Source organism: Monodon monoceros, unplaced genomic scaffold (assembly GCF_005190385.1).
Source record: "Monodon monoceros isolate NGI ecotype Baffin Bay Population unplaced genomic scaffold, NGI_Narwhal_1 Super_Scaffold_20, whole genome shotgun sequence".
In the NCBI taxonomy this organism is placed as follows: Eukaryota; Metazoa; Chordata; class Mammalia; order Artiodactyla; family Monodontidae; genus Monodon; species Monodon monoceros.
Window position 1 is genome coordinate 41604108 of NW_021703777.1, and position 20157 is coordinate 41624264.

The following is a 20157-nucleotide window of genomic DNA, read 5'->3' on the forward strand; positions in this document are numbered from 1 at the left end:
GCCAAAATTTTTGGAGTGTGTAGCCTCCCAAGGAAATGTCTTTAGGCATGGAGTAAAGTTCTAATATGCTTGCTAAATATTAGGTCATACCACCTTATTCACACCTTCCTCTTCCACTTGCCAGGTTTTATTCATCTTTTAATTTTTCTTACTACCTGAATTAAAGCTCACTGCTACTTCTACTCTTTAGTCAGACTCTGGACATTTATTTATTGTATTAGTTTTTGTACTGGTTGCTGAACGTATCTAAAACACAATTCCTCTTCTTTCATCCCCCAAATCCTGCTCTTCTTCCCACATCTCTCAAGAGAGGGTCAAAGAGCTGTCAGACGTGGCCTCCGTGGCCTATACAGGCCAACTCTCCTATATAAAGATACAACTATCAATTCAACACTTTGGACTTAATCCTCTATTCAGGACTCTGGTATTCACTTTCTCTTCATTCCTCACAACTGCTCTCTATCAAATCAAATCTTCGCCACTTTTCTCAATTCCTTTGGCCCCTCACTCCTTACAAATGGCTCCACTTCCTACTTTATTTTTTACTATTATCTGTGTAACTGTAACTCCAATTTCCTACCTCTAGACCAGACCTTACAGCTGAGCTTCAGGCCAACAGGACTCTGATCATATCCCCTAAATTTTCTAGCTATCACAAACTCAGTTCAAAACATAACTCCTCATTCTACATCTCTCATCTCTGTTCAGCCTTGTTAAATCTCATCTCTTGCTGAGATTATTTGAACTCTTTAGGATTGTTCTCCTTTCTTCCACTCTACATCTGAGTAACCATTTGTACTTCTGTTAGAGTATTTTTTTCCAAGGCACAAATTTAATGACAGAAAATTACTTTGTCTAAATTCATTTTTCTTAAAAACACTACATCCAAATGAAAATTGTTATATATTAAATTAAATTTGAGATAAAGGATCTTTAGATTTATCAAAGATGTACTTATTGTGTTCAAAAGTAGATCGGGGGGCTTCCCTGGTGGCACAGTGGTTGAGAGTCCGCCTGCCGATGCAGGGGACGCGGGTTCGTGCCCCAGTCTGGGAAGATCCCACATGCCACGGAGCGGCTGGGCCCATGAGCCGTGGCCGCTGGGCCTGCGCGTCCGGAGCCTGTGCTCTGCGACGGGAGAGGCCGCAACGGGAGAGGCCACAACAGCGAGAGGCCCGCGTACCGCAAAAAAAAAAGAAAAGAAAAAAATAAATAAATTACAAATGTAGATAAAAGGATAATTTCCAAGAGCATGTAAATCACTAAAAATCAACTCATGTAGAGTTATAACATCTGAATAGATCGAAATGAAATAACTCCCTACACCCACAAAGAAATCAGCCCAGATCCTTTACTAGCGTTCAGACCATTCTTTTGATACTTAAACTTTCTGCACAAAGAAAGAAAAGTACTTCCAAATTCATTCTCTTAGCTAGTAAAACCATGATATCCAATTCTATCAATACTATATAACAACAACAAAAAAAGTGCACCAATCCTATTTATAAAAATAGTTGCAAAGTCTTAAAAACATCAGCAAATCAAATCCAAAACTATATCACAATATTCATTCACTGTAACCAGGTAGAGTTTAACTCTTAACTATTTGGAAATGCATTAATGGAATTTATAAGATAAATAGATTAAGGAAAATATATTTAATCATACTGATAAATCATTTTATAAAGGTAAAATTTAAGATCCAATTTGGAAAAATCTCTTTGTAAGAGAAGCTATATATATTTCTAATGAACTTGACAAAATGTTTCTGAAGTTGATCTGGAATAGTATATGAAAAAGAATAGTCAAAAACTTTAAAAACAAGAACATGATACCTATCATATATTTGTGAAGAAATTTACAACTTCCCAATCATTGTCATCTGAATTATTAAATTTGATTGATTTGAGATGCCGATAGCACACGTACTGCTGCCCTCCCTGTTCAAGCCACCATTATCTTTTACATAGATTATTGAAATAGTCACATTGCTGGTCTCACAGCTTCTACTTCTGCCCCCATTTTATTAATTCCCAATATGGCAGCCCAAGCGATCCAGTCAAATATAAGCCAGACAATATCACTTCTCTCTGCAAAACCCCATGATGACTTCTCATCACATTCAGAGGAAGAACCCAAATCACTCATTTCCTATAGTCTAACTCACTCCACCTCCATCTCTGCAATCTCCCTGACTTCCAGCCCCACTTCTTTCTCCCACTCACTCCACTCCAGTCACACCAGCCTTCTTGCTCTTCCTCAAACATGGCAGTTCCACTCCCACCTCACGCTCTTTGCACTGGCTCCTCCCTCTGCCGGCAATGTCTTTCCCCCCCACATTTGCCTTCTTTGATTTTGACTCAAATCTCACCTTCCAGTGTGCTTTTTCTTGATGACCCTACTTAGCATTGCAAATGCCTTGCTATTGTTTATCCCTATTCCTCTTGTTACTTTATTCCACAGCACTTACCATTTTCTAATATAATCTACATTTAATATATTTACCTATGTATTTTGCTGATTTTCTGTTTTCCTCCAGTAGAATATAAACTTGAAGGCAGAGTGCTCTACCTGGTGTCTAGAATAGTGCTTGGCATATGTAGGCATTTCTTGGATGAATGAATGAATGAATGAATGAATTGTGGGTGAGGTAACTGAGCCCAGAAGATTTATGTAACTTCACTGGTGTCAGCGAAACTATTAGTGCCTCAGTCTTCTGATTCCCTAATCCAATATATTTTTCCAGTATACTCTTTTACCACTATGATATTCATATATTGAATTAAATTTGAATTTGTTTGGTTGTCTGTTACCTTTAAATACTTCCCAATGGATAGGGTTTGTTTTCATTCACAAAAATCTCAGAATTTAAAGCATGGCTTGAATCTGTTGATTTCACAAATATTTTCTTTTTAGAATTTAACTGCTTTTTTAAAAAAAAAACAAAGCTATAACCTAACACAGATCCTAAAATGTTCAGATTAGTATGTTAAATAAAAGAGCATATTAGACAGAGTTGTACAAATATGCCAAATTATATTTTTATGAATGCAATGAGATGTTGATACATTATCCAGAAATGCCAACATTTATAGTAAATTCAGCGGATGTCATCTTTAAATTTTTGTGGACATTATCCAACATTCTGACCTTCACATCAAGCTGCAAGACCTAATCCATCCTCATACATTTTTGCTTCAGAATGTTAGTGTTTGTCAGAGAACTAGGAAGAGAGAAAATAGACATGAGATTACTTTTCTGCCTGAACGGTATATTGTACATTAAGAGAAAACCTACAGAGATAGGAAATAATATATATTATATATATATATATATCTTTTTAAAATAATATATATATTTTAAAGTATCAAAAATATACCAGGGAGTTTTGTTTTAACCCGAAATCTTCCTCTGTCTTGTAAGTCATATTTATGGTGCTCTATTACTGTCTGGTTAAAAGGTTGATTATTTTCCCAAGCCTCTTTTAAATGTCTCAATCATTCTCAAGGTAAGTAATGTGAATGTTGATGAAGGGGCCGCTCTGTCACATTTGTTACCCAGCTTGAGCTGTTTAGAGGGGAACAATATTAGACATACTAGTATAAACCTGTAAGGAGTTATTTTCTCTATTTCTAAATGAGGACTAAGTTAACTGATGGTAAGCCTCCTAGGGAAGCTGGGGCAATTCGTTTTCATACAAATGAAGTGGAATGATTTTGAATTTTAAAAAGCGCGAGTGCTCAGGGTTAGAACTGCCACTTGGGGTTTTGTTTGCCCTACTTTCAGCCATGTCTGATTTGTGTTTATATTTGATAGGCCAGGGAAATGCAGGTGGCTTTTAAAAACTCTGCAAATTTAAGCAGTATTCAAAGCTTAGAAAAGGATGGCAATTGCAAAATTTGCCATGTCCTCTCTGAAAACTGATCAAACAATAATGTGACAAAAGGCACTCCTAAGTATCATTTTCTGAAAAAGTTGTAATTGAACATGTGCTCAAGAGGAATTCCATTCCAGATCATGTGGCATTTAATCCTTTAGATTCAATGAGGAGGTGAAACTATTTCTTGATTTTTTTTTTTCTTATTTCAGTGCAGCAATATTATCTCACAAGGCAAATCTAATAACTCAGAATGCTTTGGGAGCAGAAATATTTGACCGAGGACAGATATCTGCCTGAGGGATGCACAAAATACTCTTTCTCTTTAAAAACAATAAAAAAGAAAGGAGAGAGAAGGAGGAGGAGAGGGAGAGGAAGTGGGAGTCTAGGAACATTTAAATGCAAACTCGAAATTCTGCTGAAGAGCCTCACAAAAGGATAATTAATTCACAACAAAGAGAAAGACAAAACACTTTGATCTCCGGACTTATCTAGAATTGTCCCCTTCGGAAGCAAGGGCTGTCACAGAGCCTTCTGCACTGTGGCAGGTCACCTTCTGGGTGACCATGGAAGCTGGGATGCCCTTCAACATGCAGTGTTGTCTCGTTCAGACTAATAACTGGACTCCATCTAGTGGTCATAATAACAAACCGGGATCTAGCTGCTTCCAGAAAGAGACTTTACACCAAAGCAAATCAGTCCTCATCTTGAGATTTGACTTGCTGCTGTTGTCCGAGGGGGCTGTCATGACCGAATAAAACAACGGCAACACACAAAGCACAAAGCCTTAGGCCTCTGTGTCAGACATTCTGCTACCCTCCTTTTGCAGGTAGGAGACCGTGTGGCTGAGGCCCTGTTGGCCGTGCAGCGCTTTTCCTCCCTCTGATGGTTTGTGTGACGTATTTTATTATTATGTGAAACATGGGAGGTTGGTGAAGCATCAGGAGCATCATTTCTGCTATGTGACTTCAGGCAGATCCTGGGGCTAAACCTCTGTGGGACAGATTCTGCAAGTCTAGGGTGACAGCGTGAGATGCACAGCTTTTCTCCACTCGTCTGTTTAGTACCAGCCAGATCCTCTGCTGAGTACTCTGTGGGACTGAAAAATTTTAAAGTTCGAGAAAGAAATAAGTGTTTAAAGTAAATATTGAAATACATTCTAGAAAGTACTAAATTCCATAGCAGAAGGCCACAAGAGAGTTCCATGTAGATGTCTGAGGGTTAGATAATTACTCATAGGTGTAGGAATGAGGAGGTGCCATAGAATATTAAACTGTATCTGTGTCTGTGACTGTCCTTGGCTATATCCTTGTCCATATCTGTTCTCTGTGTGTGTATACATATGTAAATATATACACATATAAATATATACACACATACCTCACAGTCGATTTTTTTTTTTTTTTTTTTTTTTTTGCAATACACGGGCCTCTCACTGTTGTGGCCTCTCCCGTTGCGGAGCACAGGCTCCGGACGCGCAGGCTCAGCGGGCCCAGCCGCTCCGCGGCGTGTGGGATCTTCCCGGACCGGGGCACGAACCCGCGTCCCCTGCATCGGCAGGCGGACTCTCAACCACTGCGCCACCAGGGAAGCCCTCACAGTCGATTTTAAAAATTCACAATCAGCCAAAGACAGATGACCACTCAGGGAAAACATTTGGAACATGAACAACATAAAAATTTTATATCATTCATGTATGAAGAATTTTTACCAATGAATAGCAATAAAAAAAAAACCTCCTTAGAGAAAAGAGGAGCAAAGTACATAAACAGGTCATTCTCAGAAGAGAACTACAGACAGTCAAAAATCCATTAAAAATGCATTTAAGCTTACCAAGCAAATAGATAAATTAAATCAACTTTTAAGTAGTGAAATTAGTTTTAATTACTATTTAATTATGCAGTTAACTAAAGTTAACTGTTAATAACAATCTTTTATTATCTTTTATTATAAGACTTTGTGCTTTCAATCAAGATGGAAAAGATTCCACTTTTAGTATATCTAAAAGAAACAACTGGATGGACAGCTACACAGAAATGTATTTCTAATAACCTTCGTTGTAGCATTTTGTATAATAGCAAAGGAAATAGAAAAGAACCAGCAACAAGCAACCAACCCTAAATATTTCGCTATTTAGGGATGGTTAAATAATTGGGTTAGAGCCACATATTAAACTGTTATACTATAATGAAAATTTTTATAGATCTACATTTATAGCATAAAATATTTATAATACATTAAGGACATCTAGCTTACAAAAGAATATATGTATGTCACAATTTTATTAAAATAGTGAATTGTCTATGCACATGAATTACCATGGAAAAATATCCAGCAAGATATAAATTAAAACACTACTAGTAGTTGTCGTTTGGTGGTGAAATTACAGACAATTTTCACTTTCTTTTTATACCTTTCTCTGTTGTTTGTATTTCTCACAAGTATGATAAATTACTTCTATTATCAGATAGATTAAGCAACTTTTATTGAAGATGGGAATAAAGCCTGAGCAACTGGGGCAGATTTCCACAAAAATCTCTAACTACGCCTTCCACAGTGTTTCCTAATCTCAATGTATAATTTCCTGTTTCAGTTTATTGCACTACAGAGCTAAATAAAGGAACTAACAAGAGAGATGTATCTTTCACAGACCATAAAAGTTCCATTTCACTGGTAAAAAAATTCTCTCTTCTCATATCCCTTAGGCACGATATTAAGGCTCCATATGGGAGGAGGTAAAAAGGAAACTTGCAAAGACAGAAAGACGGTCTCTGCAGGAGGCAGGGTAACAAAGAGCTTGCATGGTCAGGACACATCCCTTCCGCCCGCAGTCATCACCCCACGCGGTGGTGTGTGTGCTGTGGTCAGAATCAGGTGTCAGAGCTGAAGAAATGGCCAGTGAGAGATGAGCGTAGACAAGGGGGTGGTGGGGATGACTGAGGATGCAGGCCTTTCCTGGGCTCACTGGTGACCACAGTGGTGACCATCCTGTCTCTATACTTATGGGCCAGGTCCGGATTGTCTCCCACCTAAGCTTCTCTGAGGACAGTCTTCCTCTTTAGTCCTTAATATTGCTGTCAAACTTACTCCATCGGCTGCTACAATGAGCCCAACAGCACTTGTGTTTAAATCCTGGCATTACCATTTAATATCTCTGTGATGCTTGGACAAGTAACTGAACTCTCCAAAATTTTAGTTTTCTCATCTGGAGAGCAGGGGTAATACCACTGCATCTAATTCTTGTGATGGGTTAGGTGGCGATAGCTGCAAGAACTATGATTGCACATAGTCAGTGTTCCAGAAATGAAAATTAAGCCATTCACTGTGTATTAAAACGAAACAAATATTAACCTCCATTAGACATAAGGTGGGCAACCATATAATTTATGAGAGTAAAAGGAGGTGCTTAATTAAGCCAACGCAAGATGCAATTTGGGAACTGACCTGGGCAAATTAAGATGGATGATCATTCTGGTTATAAGGTTCTTAATTTGATTCCCTCGAACTGTACAGCATTCACAATGGCTGGTGTTTTATTATCAGCACCGAATCTGCATGGTTTCCTTATGGGACGTGGGTTGGGAGGATCCAATGGTGCCCTGAGTCCACGTCTATGGTGCACGGATGCCGCATTCCTATCATTTGCTTGCACGTCAGTGTTCCCGTGATGTATTATGTGACTTTTCATCCCTGGTGCCTAGCATATTGTACATGCTCAATAAATGTTTATTGAATTTATGACCAGATGCCCTGGAACAATTAGTCTCAGATGCCAGGAAATGGCTTCTGCATTTTCTGGGTGGTTCTTGGCTGTAAGCCCAGCTTTCTAGCAGTTGGATAATTGTACTGTGATGGCCAGCCTGAGGCAGCAACAATCATCTCTACTGCCTGTCAGGTCAAGAATAGAGGTTGCTGACTGCTGCTCTCCATATGATGTGCTAGGAATTTTTGAGGGGGTAGGACACCACCTGGTCTTCTTGGCATCCTGGCATGTCCTTCTGCTTTGCCGGCTGAATCACCTGCCCACTGGACTGTGGGCACTTTGAGAGCAAGCACCAAGATAATCTTGTCTAAGCTTGTATTCCCAACTTTGACAGAGTGCCTGGCACAATGCTCACTAAATAACTGGGGAATAGATAAATAAATATGGTAATAATGAAATAATTACAAAGTAAGAGAATCAAAAACTAAAAGGTGGAAAGAGTACCGTAACTTGCCATATACATTTAGAAAATATTATCTTTGAGTCTCACTTTTACTATTTATAGAATTGGAGTAATCGTATCTCATAGAATGGCATCCTCTTTGTCAGTTGTCATAAGTTGGAAACACTATTAATAGAGCAAGTCTGTCAGTCGTAATGGCTATGCTGTTAGCTTTGCATTCAGATTCAATCAGAGTTCAAATGGAATCTATCTACCTTTTCTTAACTGTAAGGTCTTTAACATTTACTTACCTTTTCCAAGTCTTGGGTTCTGCTGTTGTAAAGATTAAACTAGACGTTACGAAAAGAAATTAGTATTGTCCATTGCTTAAAAAATGAAAGATACTATGAATATTATTATTCATACTGAGGATCTTAGAATTTTATGACTTTTGTTTCTATCATCTACGTAACACCTGTAAAATAAAAGAGTATTCTTAGCATTCTTATTCACACTTAGAAAGTCAGGAAGATTTATTAGGTTTAGGTTATTGGGAATTGAGAATGAATTGATAGATACAATGCATAGAAACCCATAATAACTACAAGTTATATTGTATTTTAGGGTGCACAAAGTATTCCACAATAAAAAGATTCACAACGCTGGAATAAACTATGGGCTGTTGATAGGTTTCCATGAATTACTGTGGATTGCAGTTATTCTTCTCCATATTATTTGGGAATTCCCATGAACACTAAAAGCCACGTGTAACTCATTTACCTGGCTGATTTAAGTGGCGTCTGTTAGTTTCCGAACGTTTCCACTCTCTTTCCTAGCCAGAAAATCAGAATGCAGGTGCATCAGAGAGACGGGAGAGAGTTTAATGTAGATTTGTTGAGTGGGGGAGAGTAGTTGGAAAAACACTTTTTGTAACTGTATGTGTGTGGGTGTGTATGTGTGCATAAACACACTCTGTCTACACACCACAAAAGAAAAAGAATAATGGCAGGGGAAGAGCTCTTCCTGCATGAAATGAGAGAGACTATGATAAAGAGAAGCATAACAGATTTGTTCTGAGCCATGGAAGAATTTCATAGCAAGTTCTTTCCTCTCCAGTCTTTCTAAAACTCTCATTTAAATCTACTCAGCTTTGTAAGTAAATAAGTATACTAATTTATGGATTTCTCAATCAGAATTTATGAACACTTCTCAACCTTAACACTTTATCTATCCACGTTATTATATTATCATCTTGATTACCTATCATTGCTCAGCTTCCACTTCAAAAATCTTACTTCAGTTATGAACTTTTTCTCTAAACTGACTTGTAAGCAAGAATGAAAAAATTCAGTGCTCATCTTCATTTATCCATTCATCTCTGTAGATGGGATGCTGAGGAAAAAATCCTAGAGCTACCCACACATTTTGAAAACATAACTAAGATATATTTTACACACATGATCCCATTCTTAGTCCAGAAACATTAACACTTGCAGTCAGTTGACACAGCCTTGTGTACCCTGGAAAGTTAAAAACAATTTTTAAAAAGGGTTTTAGAGGGACATAAGTCCTTCAGAAAACAGAAAGCAAGTATATTCTCTCTGGGTTATAGAGACTGAAGATTTCCCCTCTGGGCAAAGACCCAACATCACACGGAAAAGAAACTGGCAAGTCTGAAACTGACTGCTTTTGTCTAGTTTATACCCACAACTTTCTATTTTAGTCTGGAAAATGGCTACCCTTAGGACATAATTATTTTTAAATATTTATTACTTATTTTAATAGCAATCAATCTGTCTCAAAGGAAGGAGGACAGACAAGAAATTTGGAGAACCATTTCACCTTTTTATAAGATGTAAATATATAATTTTAACAATACTGTGATTTTTTTGTGGGGAGTAGTGTAAGGCCGGAAAGAGTAGCACAGCTGGGTTTGGTAATTAACATCTGTATCATAAATAGCAGGTGAGTGAAAACTGGATCCAGTGCCAGGAGAAATGACCTGAGGCAGATTTTAGGTTAGAGGGTGATTAACATAGAATCTTAAATAAGTACGGGTTATAAACTACACATTGTAATAGTTTTTTTTTTTTTTTTAATGTTAGTTAGCCAGGAGGGCCCTGCATCTTTTACCACGTTTCAGAGCCTGCATATTGGCCGAGGATCTCTGTCTTTGATAGTGCACCTTGTCCAAATGAGAGACATAAAACAGATAACATTTTTCTGAAGAGTCAAAGTGAAACTACTTCCTGTTTATCCCTTAGATTAGCGCTATCCAAGAGAACTTTCTGTGATGATGAAAATGTTCTATATCTGTGCTGTTCAATAAAGTAGCCACTAGTCACATGTGACTATTGGGCACTTGAAATGTGGTTTGTTGGATTGAGGAACTGAATTTTTAATTTTATTCAGTTTTAATTAACTTGAAGTTAAACAGCCCCGTATGGCTAGTGACCACCGTATTTGTGCAGCCTTAGATTCAAGCTCTCCTAACTCTTTGGTCCACTGAGGGAATTTTTCTGAATGGTTTAGTATCAGATGCTAGACCTTTAAAACCTGGGCCAAAACTAAAATTTAAGTTTCCTATCATTCAAACTACTGAAGAGCCTCTTATTTAGGGTCCCTCCACTTTCGGCCACTACTATTTATATGGATTAATGAATACATTACTACTTAAGACTGCTTGTCATTGGTCATGTAACACTCTTCAAATTCCCAGTGGTTCAAAACAGACATTTTTATTTTCTTTTTTTGAGTAAGAGGCTTTATAAGCAAAATAATTATTTTTCATCAGTCATAAATGTCTAGGACTTGATGCTGTCATTTTCCCAGAAATACAATAACTGTAAAACAAAATCCTTTCAATCAGTAAATATTGAATGTGTAGATTCAATCATTCCATTTTGCACTTATTTGTTTCTGTGTATCCTAATTCAGGTTTGTAGACCATCATCTATATGTGCCTGGTAACAATTCTTGGGGCTATTGAACCTTCTCACAAATTCAGATTTTATTCCAGAAAGCTGCAAGTGGCCTAAGAAAGAATAATAACACAGTCCAATATTCTTTAAGCTTTTTAAAAATATAAATAAAATACAGCATTTTAATTTAAATCAATATACTCATGTTTGGGTGATTTCTCCCTTGTTCTCAAACCATGGGGTCATTTTCTTCCATGTCTAATAGGTAGTTCAAAGCAGAATGTAGTAGAGGAGTCTGCCTTCTGCAAGACGGAAATATCTCATCCCAATGATGAGTTCTAGACCTTAATTCTGTAACTAGTTGGAGTGGGATAGAATTTAAAACAACTCCTATACATAATAGTTTGCATCTGCTAATCCCAAACTTCTAATACAGAATGGATAAACAACAAAGTCCTACTGCGTAGCCCAAGGAACTATACTCCATATCCTGGGGTAAGCCATAATGGAAAAGAATATAACAAAGAATGTATATGTATGTATAACTGAATCACTTTGCTGTACAGCAGAAATTGACACAACATTGTAAATCAACTATACTTTAATAAAAACAAAAACAAAAAATCAAACCGACAAACAAAAAGCAACTCCTATACGACTCTGCTAGCAGAAAGGGAACTACTGATGACTTTAGCAACTTCAAAGTGCTCTCAGCCCAATCTATGAAATCTTAAACTTCGTAATATTTGTTGTTGTCCCTTGGAAGTGTTACAAAGTGAGCTTCAGATCAAAGGAAGTAGAAAGCACAGCTCCAAAGGGCTCAGTTATCTCCTGATGCATGTTCACTTGCCAGGCAGGCTAGCCACCTCTGCATTGTAAACTCCTCCAAACACTACCAACAGCTCCAAGTTTCCCAACTCATGTTATTGACACCAGAGTGTGGGCTCCAGTTTCCATATAGCGTTTGTCTATGTGACTGTTTCGACTGCCAAAATTTTGATATTGTGTCATTAATTTCTCCCATTTCTAACAAATAAGATGACTTAATGAAATTACATAGGCTGGACCCAATTTTAAAAGTCCATGCACGTTCATATGTATGTATGTCAGTGTTTATAGTGATGGAAAATCTCCAGAAAGCAGAGCTGAAGTCCTATAAACACCAAAATGTTTCTCTTAAGTAAGTCCATTTTGGAAAAAGCTCTGTCACATGGTTCTTGCACATAACTGCCTCACCTCTGAACTGCTGCATTCACATCTGCTGAGCCCCCATGAGGTGGGGCTTGGTTTTGACTGGAACCTGATGGCAGTTTGCCTGTGTTTTGAGCCTGAAAATGCAGTTGGCTACCATTTTGAGTCAAGGGGTTGGAATATAACCATACCTCCCTCCCTGCTTCAGGGACACTGCAGTGGAGCTAGCATCTGTGTGTGTGTGTGTGTGTGTGTGTGTGTGTGAGAGAGAGAGAGAGAGAGAGAGAGAGAGAGAGCAAAAGATACTGGGCAAGGGCTGGGATGAAAGGAATGGGGGGGGGGGGGAAAAACACCTGCTATTCTCCAATTCAACTTTCTGTGGGACTGGATTTCTTATTGCCCTCACAGCAGTGTTTCAATGCCCCAGATGGAAATGAGGACAAAATGAAAACCAAGTTGTCACAAACTAAAATCGACACCCTTAAGGGTGGGGGGAGGAGTATGCTTCATATTCTCACCTTGTGAATTATCAGCAGTCTCCAATTGTCTCACAGGATAGACGTCTCTCTCCCTACAAGGCTAGAGCTCAAATACCCAGACAACCTTGGCCTTGAGGCAAATCAAAGATGGGTTTTCTTTTCACATCCTCTGATGGGCCTGGAAAAAATCGGTATAGGGGCTTCCCTGGTGGCGCAGTGGTTGAGAGTCCGCCTGCCGATGTAGGGGACACGGGTTCGTGCCCCGGTCCGGGAGGATCCCACATGCCGCGGAGCGGCTGGGCCCGTGAGCCATGGCCACTGAGCCTGCGCGTCTGGAGCCTGTGCTCCGCAACGGGAGAGGCCACAACCGTGAGAGGCCCGCGTACCGCAAAATCGGCATAATAAACAGGGTAGGGGAATTCTTTTTCTTTCTTTATTTTTTGGCTGCCTTGGGTCTTTGTTGCTGCACATGGCTTTCTCTAGTTGCGGCGTCTACTCTTCATTGCGGTGCGCGGGCTTTTCATCGCGGTGACTTCTCTTGCTGCGGATCATGGGCTCTAGGCATGTGGGCTTCAGTAGTTGCAGCACGCGGGCTCAGTAGTTGTGGTGCACAGACTTAGTTGCTCCGCGGAATGTGCGATCTTCCCGGACCAGGGCTCGAACCCGTGTCCCCTGCATTGGTAGGCGGATTCTTAACTACTGCATCGCCAGGGAAGTCCCCAGGGGGATTCTTAAAAAACAAATCCTAACAGCTACCTGAAATGATTGCTGTATATTGTGTTTGCTCCTTTTAGGTTGATGACAAACGTTCATTATAATTGAAAAAGTGATAGAAGACAGTTTGGATCACAAGGTATGTTAGAAGAGGCACTTTACCCCCCCCATTCCTAACTTTTCCATAAATGGGGCTTTACTTCTACCCCACTTGGCAAGAGGGAACATAGCAGAAGACACGTCCTGGGGAGGAGTGGCTTCCCCAGGGGAAGAGGAGTAACGATCCTAGTGGTGACAGAGTCAGAACCGGCCATTCGCCAATTGGTCCCTATTTCTCAGTGGGGACATGTTAAGATTAAAGATTCCAGTCACTTGTGTTCTTGTTCTCTTGGGCTCTCTGAGCTGAATGGGATGTAAGGAAGTGCCTCACTTCCCACGTGACCGTGTTATGGGAATTGGAGAAGGAGGCTCTGAGTAACACCCCACCTCCCTCTTGTGTCCCACACAGGGAGTGACGGGTCCTTTGTCCTCTCTGTGAGGGAACAGTGTGGGAGCACCCTTTTTAGTTCCTGTCTCCATCTTTTCTTTGTAAAGGGAGCAACTGATCTGATTGATGTTGTGAAGAAATGGAGACTGAAAGTACACAGTTCAGCCCCTCTCTGACTTTCCCGTTTTCAGAATTATCTGTTTGAAATACACATTTTTCCATGTTCCAGGATCTCAGCTCATGGGACAGTCTCTACACCACTTGGAGCTGGGCAGAGAAGTTCAGCTCCAGGGGAAAGGCCTCAGATCCAAACACTAGTCAAGCAAAACTTATTTTTTGCTCCCTATCCAATCCCCTTTTTTCCCCCAAATTTTTCAGAACTCCAAGGGAATACATATTCTGATGGCTTTTTTAAAGTAGAGGCGTCTGAAGCAAAGTGGAAAAGAAAAGGACAGGGTGAGTCAACCACTGTTTGAATCTCAGCTCTGAAGCTACCATGGTTCTGACTTCAGTTAAACCAGTGATTCCCCTTGATCAGTAAAATAAGGATAATCCCTGCGATCCTACATCTCAGGGTCAAATGAAGACTCATTCATGGAAATGTATAAAATGCATTTAATAAATCAAAAAACTAATATTCTAGGACATTTACTTTGTGCTGTCAACATTTCTAAGTGTTGCATGTGTAATAACTCAAGTAATCCTCACAACTCTGTGAGGTAGGTTCTGTGTTTTGTTCTTGTTTTACACATGAGGACATGAAGCACAGAGAGGGTTAATAACTTGTCCCAGGTCACACAGCTAATAAGAGACAGAGTTGGGATTCTAATGCAAATAGTCTGGCTCCAAGCCTGAGCCCCTAACTCCCATGCTATCCTCTCTAATTAATGACAGATGAATCTAGTTTAAAAAAATTATTTTCCTATTAAAATGAGAGAATGAGTGCTTTAAGTTAAATACAGGCATGAAGGGTAGAGGCGTCTCAAAAGCACCATCATATGATAGAAGTGCAATAGAATCTCTGATCACCTAAGTTGAGGTCAGGTTGACCCCCTTTCCTAGTCCTTTCTCACCTGCTTTCCACTCTCCCTTTCATCAGTACTTTGGCTGTTTCTTCCTAAGACATGATCAGGACAAAAATTCTTGGAAGTTGTGATTTAGTAAGAATGTCTGGATCATAGAATCTGGTACACTTGAGAAGGAGGGGATTTTAAAGACCACTGAAGAGAAAATTAAGGCCACCAGGTGGTGAAGGAACATAACAAAGCACACAAGCCCAGAGCTTAGCAATGCCAGGGCCAGAATCCAGGGTTACACCAAATACAGCTTAAAAAAATGAATATTATAACCCAATTTAAGTGTGAAAACTCATACCATGAGAAGATCCTTTTTTTGTGAACATAAGTGCATGAAGAGAAGACCTGTGGATCCTTAAATTTTGTGCTGTGGATCTAAATGTATAACCCTGTGGCATTGTGGTTTTGCCCACTGTGATAATGTTTTAGCATTACTTGTTGATATTCATTTGATAATAGTTACATATACCTAATTTCCAGTTCTGAGACTGTGGACAACTTAGACATTGATGTTCTATATCATCAAGCACATCTCTGCTAACTAAGATAGGGTTTGTTTTTTTGTTGTTGTTTGTTTGTTTGTTTTTGCAGGGACAATATCATATTTATTTTTACATCCTCTAAACATCTGGCATAGGACCTTCTTCACACTGAATAGATGCTTACTAGGTGTTTTCTGTTTTATTTTTTCAGTTACATCTATATGCATATAAATGAATAAGCAATATTGCCAAATATGTATAACATTTTACAATGTTCAAAGACCTCTCCCACCCATTAGCTTGTTTGATTCCTGCAACATTACAAAGGTAACTGGTTTTGTGACTTGGCAGCAAGCAAGCCAAAAGTAACTTTATTCCAACTCACCACTGTCCCTTTAAACCTAACGCTGTAGAATCAGTCTTCTCTGTCGCTGGATAAAATCCCAGAGTTCTCGTAGCTTTTCCCACCACTTCAAGATTTTGAAAGCCCCAGTCCAGTCTAATATTAAAGTTTAAAACCCTCATTCAATATCTAATTTCTCCCCTCCCCGAGCTTAGGTTAGTGCCAGGCTCAAAAACCTACATCGGGGAGTTGTAGGAGCGTGGACAATTCAGCTCTGGTTTCGCTTTGCCTTCTTCGACACTGACCGTTTCTGGCCTCTCCAAAGTCAGGTAAACGGAAGGAAAAAGAGATAAGAAGGCCAAGGAAAGGTCTCTCTTGTTAGGCACAGGTGTAATCTGGTGTTACGGCCCCTCCCTGGGTGTGGCAGTTGTCCACACGTGGACTTGAGTCTTTCTCTTCCGTGACCCCCTTTTTTAAAACTTTTTATTTTATATTGGGGTAGAGCCGATTAACAACGTTGTGATAGTTTCAGCTGCACAGCAAAGCAACTCAGCCCTACATGTACACGTATCCATTCTCCCTCAAACTCCCTTCCCATCCAGGCTGCCACCCAAGGGATTAGTCTCCAAAATTTAAAAACAGCTCATGCGGCTTAAGATAGGGTTTTGTACAAGCTGAACAGTCTTTAGGAATACAAACATCCCATATCTTTACGCTTTGCAGATACTGTGTTTTTTACAAATTGAAATTTTGGGCAACCGTATCAAGAAAGTCTGTCGGCACCATTTTCCCAAAAGCTTCTGTTTACTCTGTGTCTCTGTGTCACATTTTGGTGATTCTAACAATATTTCAAAGTTTTTCATTCTTATTATGTTTGTTATGGTGATCCGTGTTCAGTCAACTTTGATGTTACTACTGCAAAAAGATCACGACTCGATGAAGGCTCAGATGACAGTTAGCATTTTTTAGCAATAAAGTATTTTTTAATTAAGGTCTGTACATTTTTTTAGAAATAATACCAGTGCACACTTAATAGACTACAGTAGAATGTAAACATAACTTTTATATGTACTGGAACGCCAAAAAATTTGTATGACTCACTTTATTGCAGTATTTGCTTTATCGTGGTGCTCTGGAACTGACCCCATCTCTGAGGTGTGCCTGTACTAAGTGATTTATAGGATGATATGGATTTGTACTCAGAGTTCTTATTCTCAACCCTTACCTCCACCATATCTTCTGCTGATAGCTACAAAGTCTTATCCTAAGAGGTATTTCAAGGCGATTCCTCTGGCATGAGAACTGAGTCAATGAATTACAGCAGTGACCCTTTTGGAAGTCTTCATGAGTCACAGAACTGACCACCCTGATGGCATGATGACCTGGTTATTATTCCTCAAGGGCACATGTCACCCTGATAGTAACTGGCAGTGCCAGGATTCTAATGTAAAGTTTTTTTGACCTCAAAGACATTGCTCTCTCATGATGCTCTCTCTCTCACTCATGATGTTATGAAGGGTCCTAATACCAGTTTTCCTAGTAGTTTGTCAGATGACACTGAGCATACTCAACAACTCGATACAGTGTAGTCAAGATTCTTTTGGCTGCAACTTAGACATGGGCTCAAACCTGCTTATGTAAGAGTTAGCCCGTTACTGAGTTTGCAGGGATATCTCATGTCATCCAAGGACAGAAACTGCAGTTTCTGAGAGACAGGATCAGAAACAGGAATATCATCAGGAACAAGGCAGCTATTCTCCTTACTCTGTAAGGCTCAGTGTTCTACCTGCGCCAGATTCATTCTTCTCTCTCTGAATTGTCAGATGCCCATCTTTTTTTTTTATTTATTTTTTATTTTTTATTATTATTATTTTTTTATTTTTTTTTAGATGCCCATCTTTGTTAGTGTCAAGGGACCCATGTTTGTTGGTGGGAGCCAGTTTTCAGAAGAGGGCATGATGAGTAGACAACCAAATAGGTGTAAACCACAGCATGTCTACATTTCCTTATTTGGAAAATGAGAAGACTGGATTAGATAATAATAATAATTGATAGTAACTAAATCTTTATTCTTCTTCAGGCGCTTGGCAACATAATTTATGTGTATAATCTCTTTAAACCTTGTAACAACCCTAACATAATTTATGTGTATAATCTCTTTAAACCTTGTAACAACCCTATAAGGCAAGAAGTTTATTTTAGATAAGTGAGGCATGGAGAGATTAAGGAACTTGTTCAACGTGATCTTCAGAGTGCCTGGTAGTTACAAAATGCTATGGTTTTTAATTAAACAACACAGTCTGAATAAATGTAACAGAGATAGATTAAATGAGTGAAAATAATATGAAAGTATATTTTGTTTCTTAACCTCAGGTCATTTTTCTTCTTAAAGAGAAAGGTATAGCCTAAACAAAAATGGTGAAATACATCACAATGATCAGATTAATTAAATTAGATGCTTATCATCCTAAAATGGACAGGACATGGTAACAATGACAGATGAAATAAAGTTATTGTCAAATAGCAGGCATCCAGAAAAAAATTTTCTAAGTGGAGTTTGTGGTTAAACAAGAAATGCCGAGAGACAGAGAGAGAAAGAGAAAGAGAGAGAGAGAAAGAAAAAGAGAAGGAAAATATGAAACAATTCAAATTGAGTTTCTCAAGTTCGGAAGACATAAGAGTTTTTCCCTTATGGGTATATTTCAATATTGTCTCACAGTGTTAATTATGTTTCATGTTATGTTGTTTGTAGGTTATGATGCTCCATTCATGATACCATTTGAAAATGTTCAACTCTGTGCCCAAACTTTATTATCTCTTTTCAGATGCAGCACAGTTTTTCAACTTTTTCAAGTTTTGAAAATGTAGTCTTTCCCAATGATAAGTAGAAGAGAATGGGGAGGAGTTCAGTTAAGCAATTTTATTTCCAAACTGTATAGTGAAAAGCTCTCCATTACTGGAGGAAAGTGATACAAAGCCAGCAAAGCTCACACATCAGTAGTGAAGCGTCCTTCACAGTTTCACTGCAATACGCCCCTTTAGCAAATGTACTGAAGAACCAAATGTCATTTTGCACATAATAATTGTAGTAAAAAGAACCTTTTCTCACCATCTAAGTACGAAAATTATTACCATTGTAGATAGGAAGGCAACAGTCATTAAATAAATTAAAAGCATCTTTAAAGTTTTTCCATATACATATATAATATATATTTTCAAAATTGCCATCGACTGTACAAGCATTCAGTTCTCAACTAAAACATTTACAGAAACTACTGTAGAAAGCCGAAGGGAAAGCTTGGTTTTTAGGAAAAGGGGATCATTTAAGCACCTATAAACTACATTAAAATACAATTCTCAAGGGAAAAAAGATATACAGAGAAGTCAGACTTAACCAAGGTATCGTATTTAATCTCATATTTAATCTTACACATCAGGTGTGCAAAACTATTTTTTAACCCAGCCTTGATTCAACCAAATCAATATTCAGGCATTTCTTACTTGCTAGCACAGAGAAAAGTGAAAGACTAAAACTGAATAATGTAATTATATTAAAAAATTTTATAAGCCAGACTGATAATAGTATTATACACATATGATTGTCTATGAAAATAATAAATGGGCAAAAAGGGTTTTTTTTTTTTTTAGAAATGTTAAAGTAAAAAATCTTAGCTTAATGAATAAATGATCATCAGGTAATATATAGCTAGGTGAGTGTCAAAATTGATCTGGAATATTGTAGTCCTGAGATCTGGGGAGTCCAATCTTCCAGTTTAAATTCTACAACCCCAAATCCTGTAAATTGCATATTATTTACACAAGTTACAACAAAAACCTTTGAAAATACTATATTGACATCAGCAGTCCCTGAATTTGAATTCAAGAGGACAGTTACTGAAAAAAAATTCATTTTTAACTAACTGTGTGTGTGTGTCTCATATGTAGGAATGGGGGTGGGAGGGTGGTTGGAAGAGAAAGAGGCATGATTTAGGAAATGGCATTATAAATATAATTTCCCTTCTCATTAATGCCACTTTAATATCAAGACATTTATAAAAAGTTTATATAGTAACTATATAGATACTAGTACCTAACAAATTGTGAAATAATCAATTTTCCAACTATTTCATGTAAATTTTTATTAATTAAAATATTAACTCATTTATTTCAACCCCTTCAACCCCTTGAAAAGTAATCTTCCTTTACTTTGGGGGACTAAACATTTTCCCATTTAAACTGTAATATTTGCTCAATACGGTAGAAAATGATGGTTACAAGGTCACCGAGAAATAACTACTGCTCAGACTCTTTCATTATGTTGTAATTTTGTCATATCAATTGTTCTTAAAGATAAAATACTATTGAGATAATTTTTTTTTGGCCATTGTAGGATTTAATCTGTAACAAGTGGGCATCAATTTAAATGAAGAAAGGTAACAGAC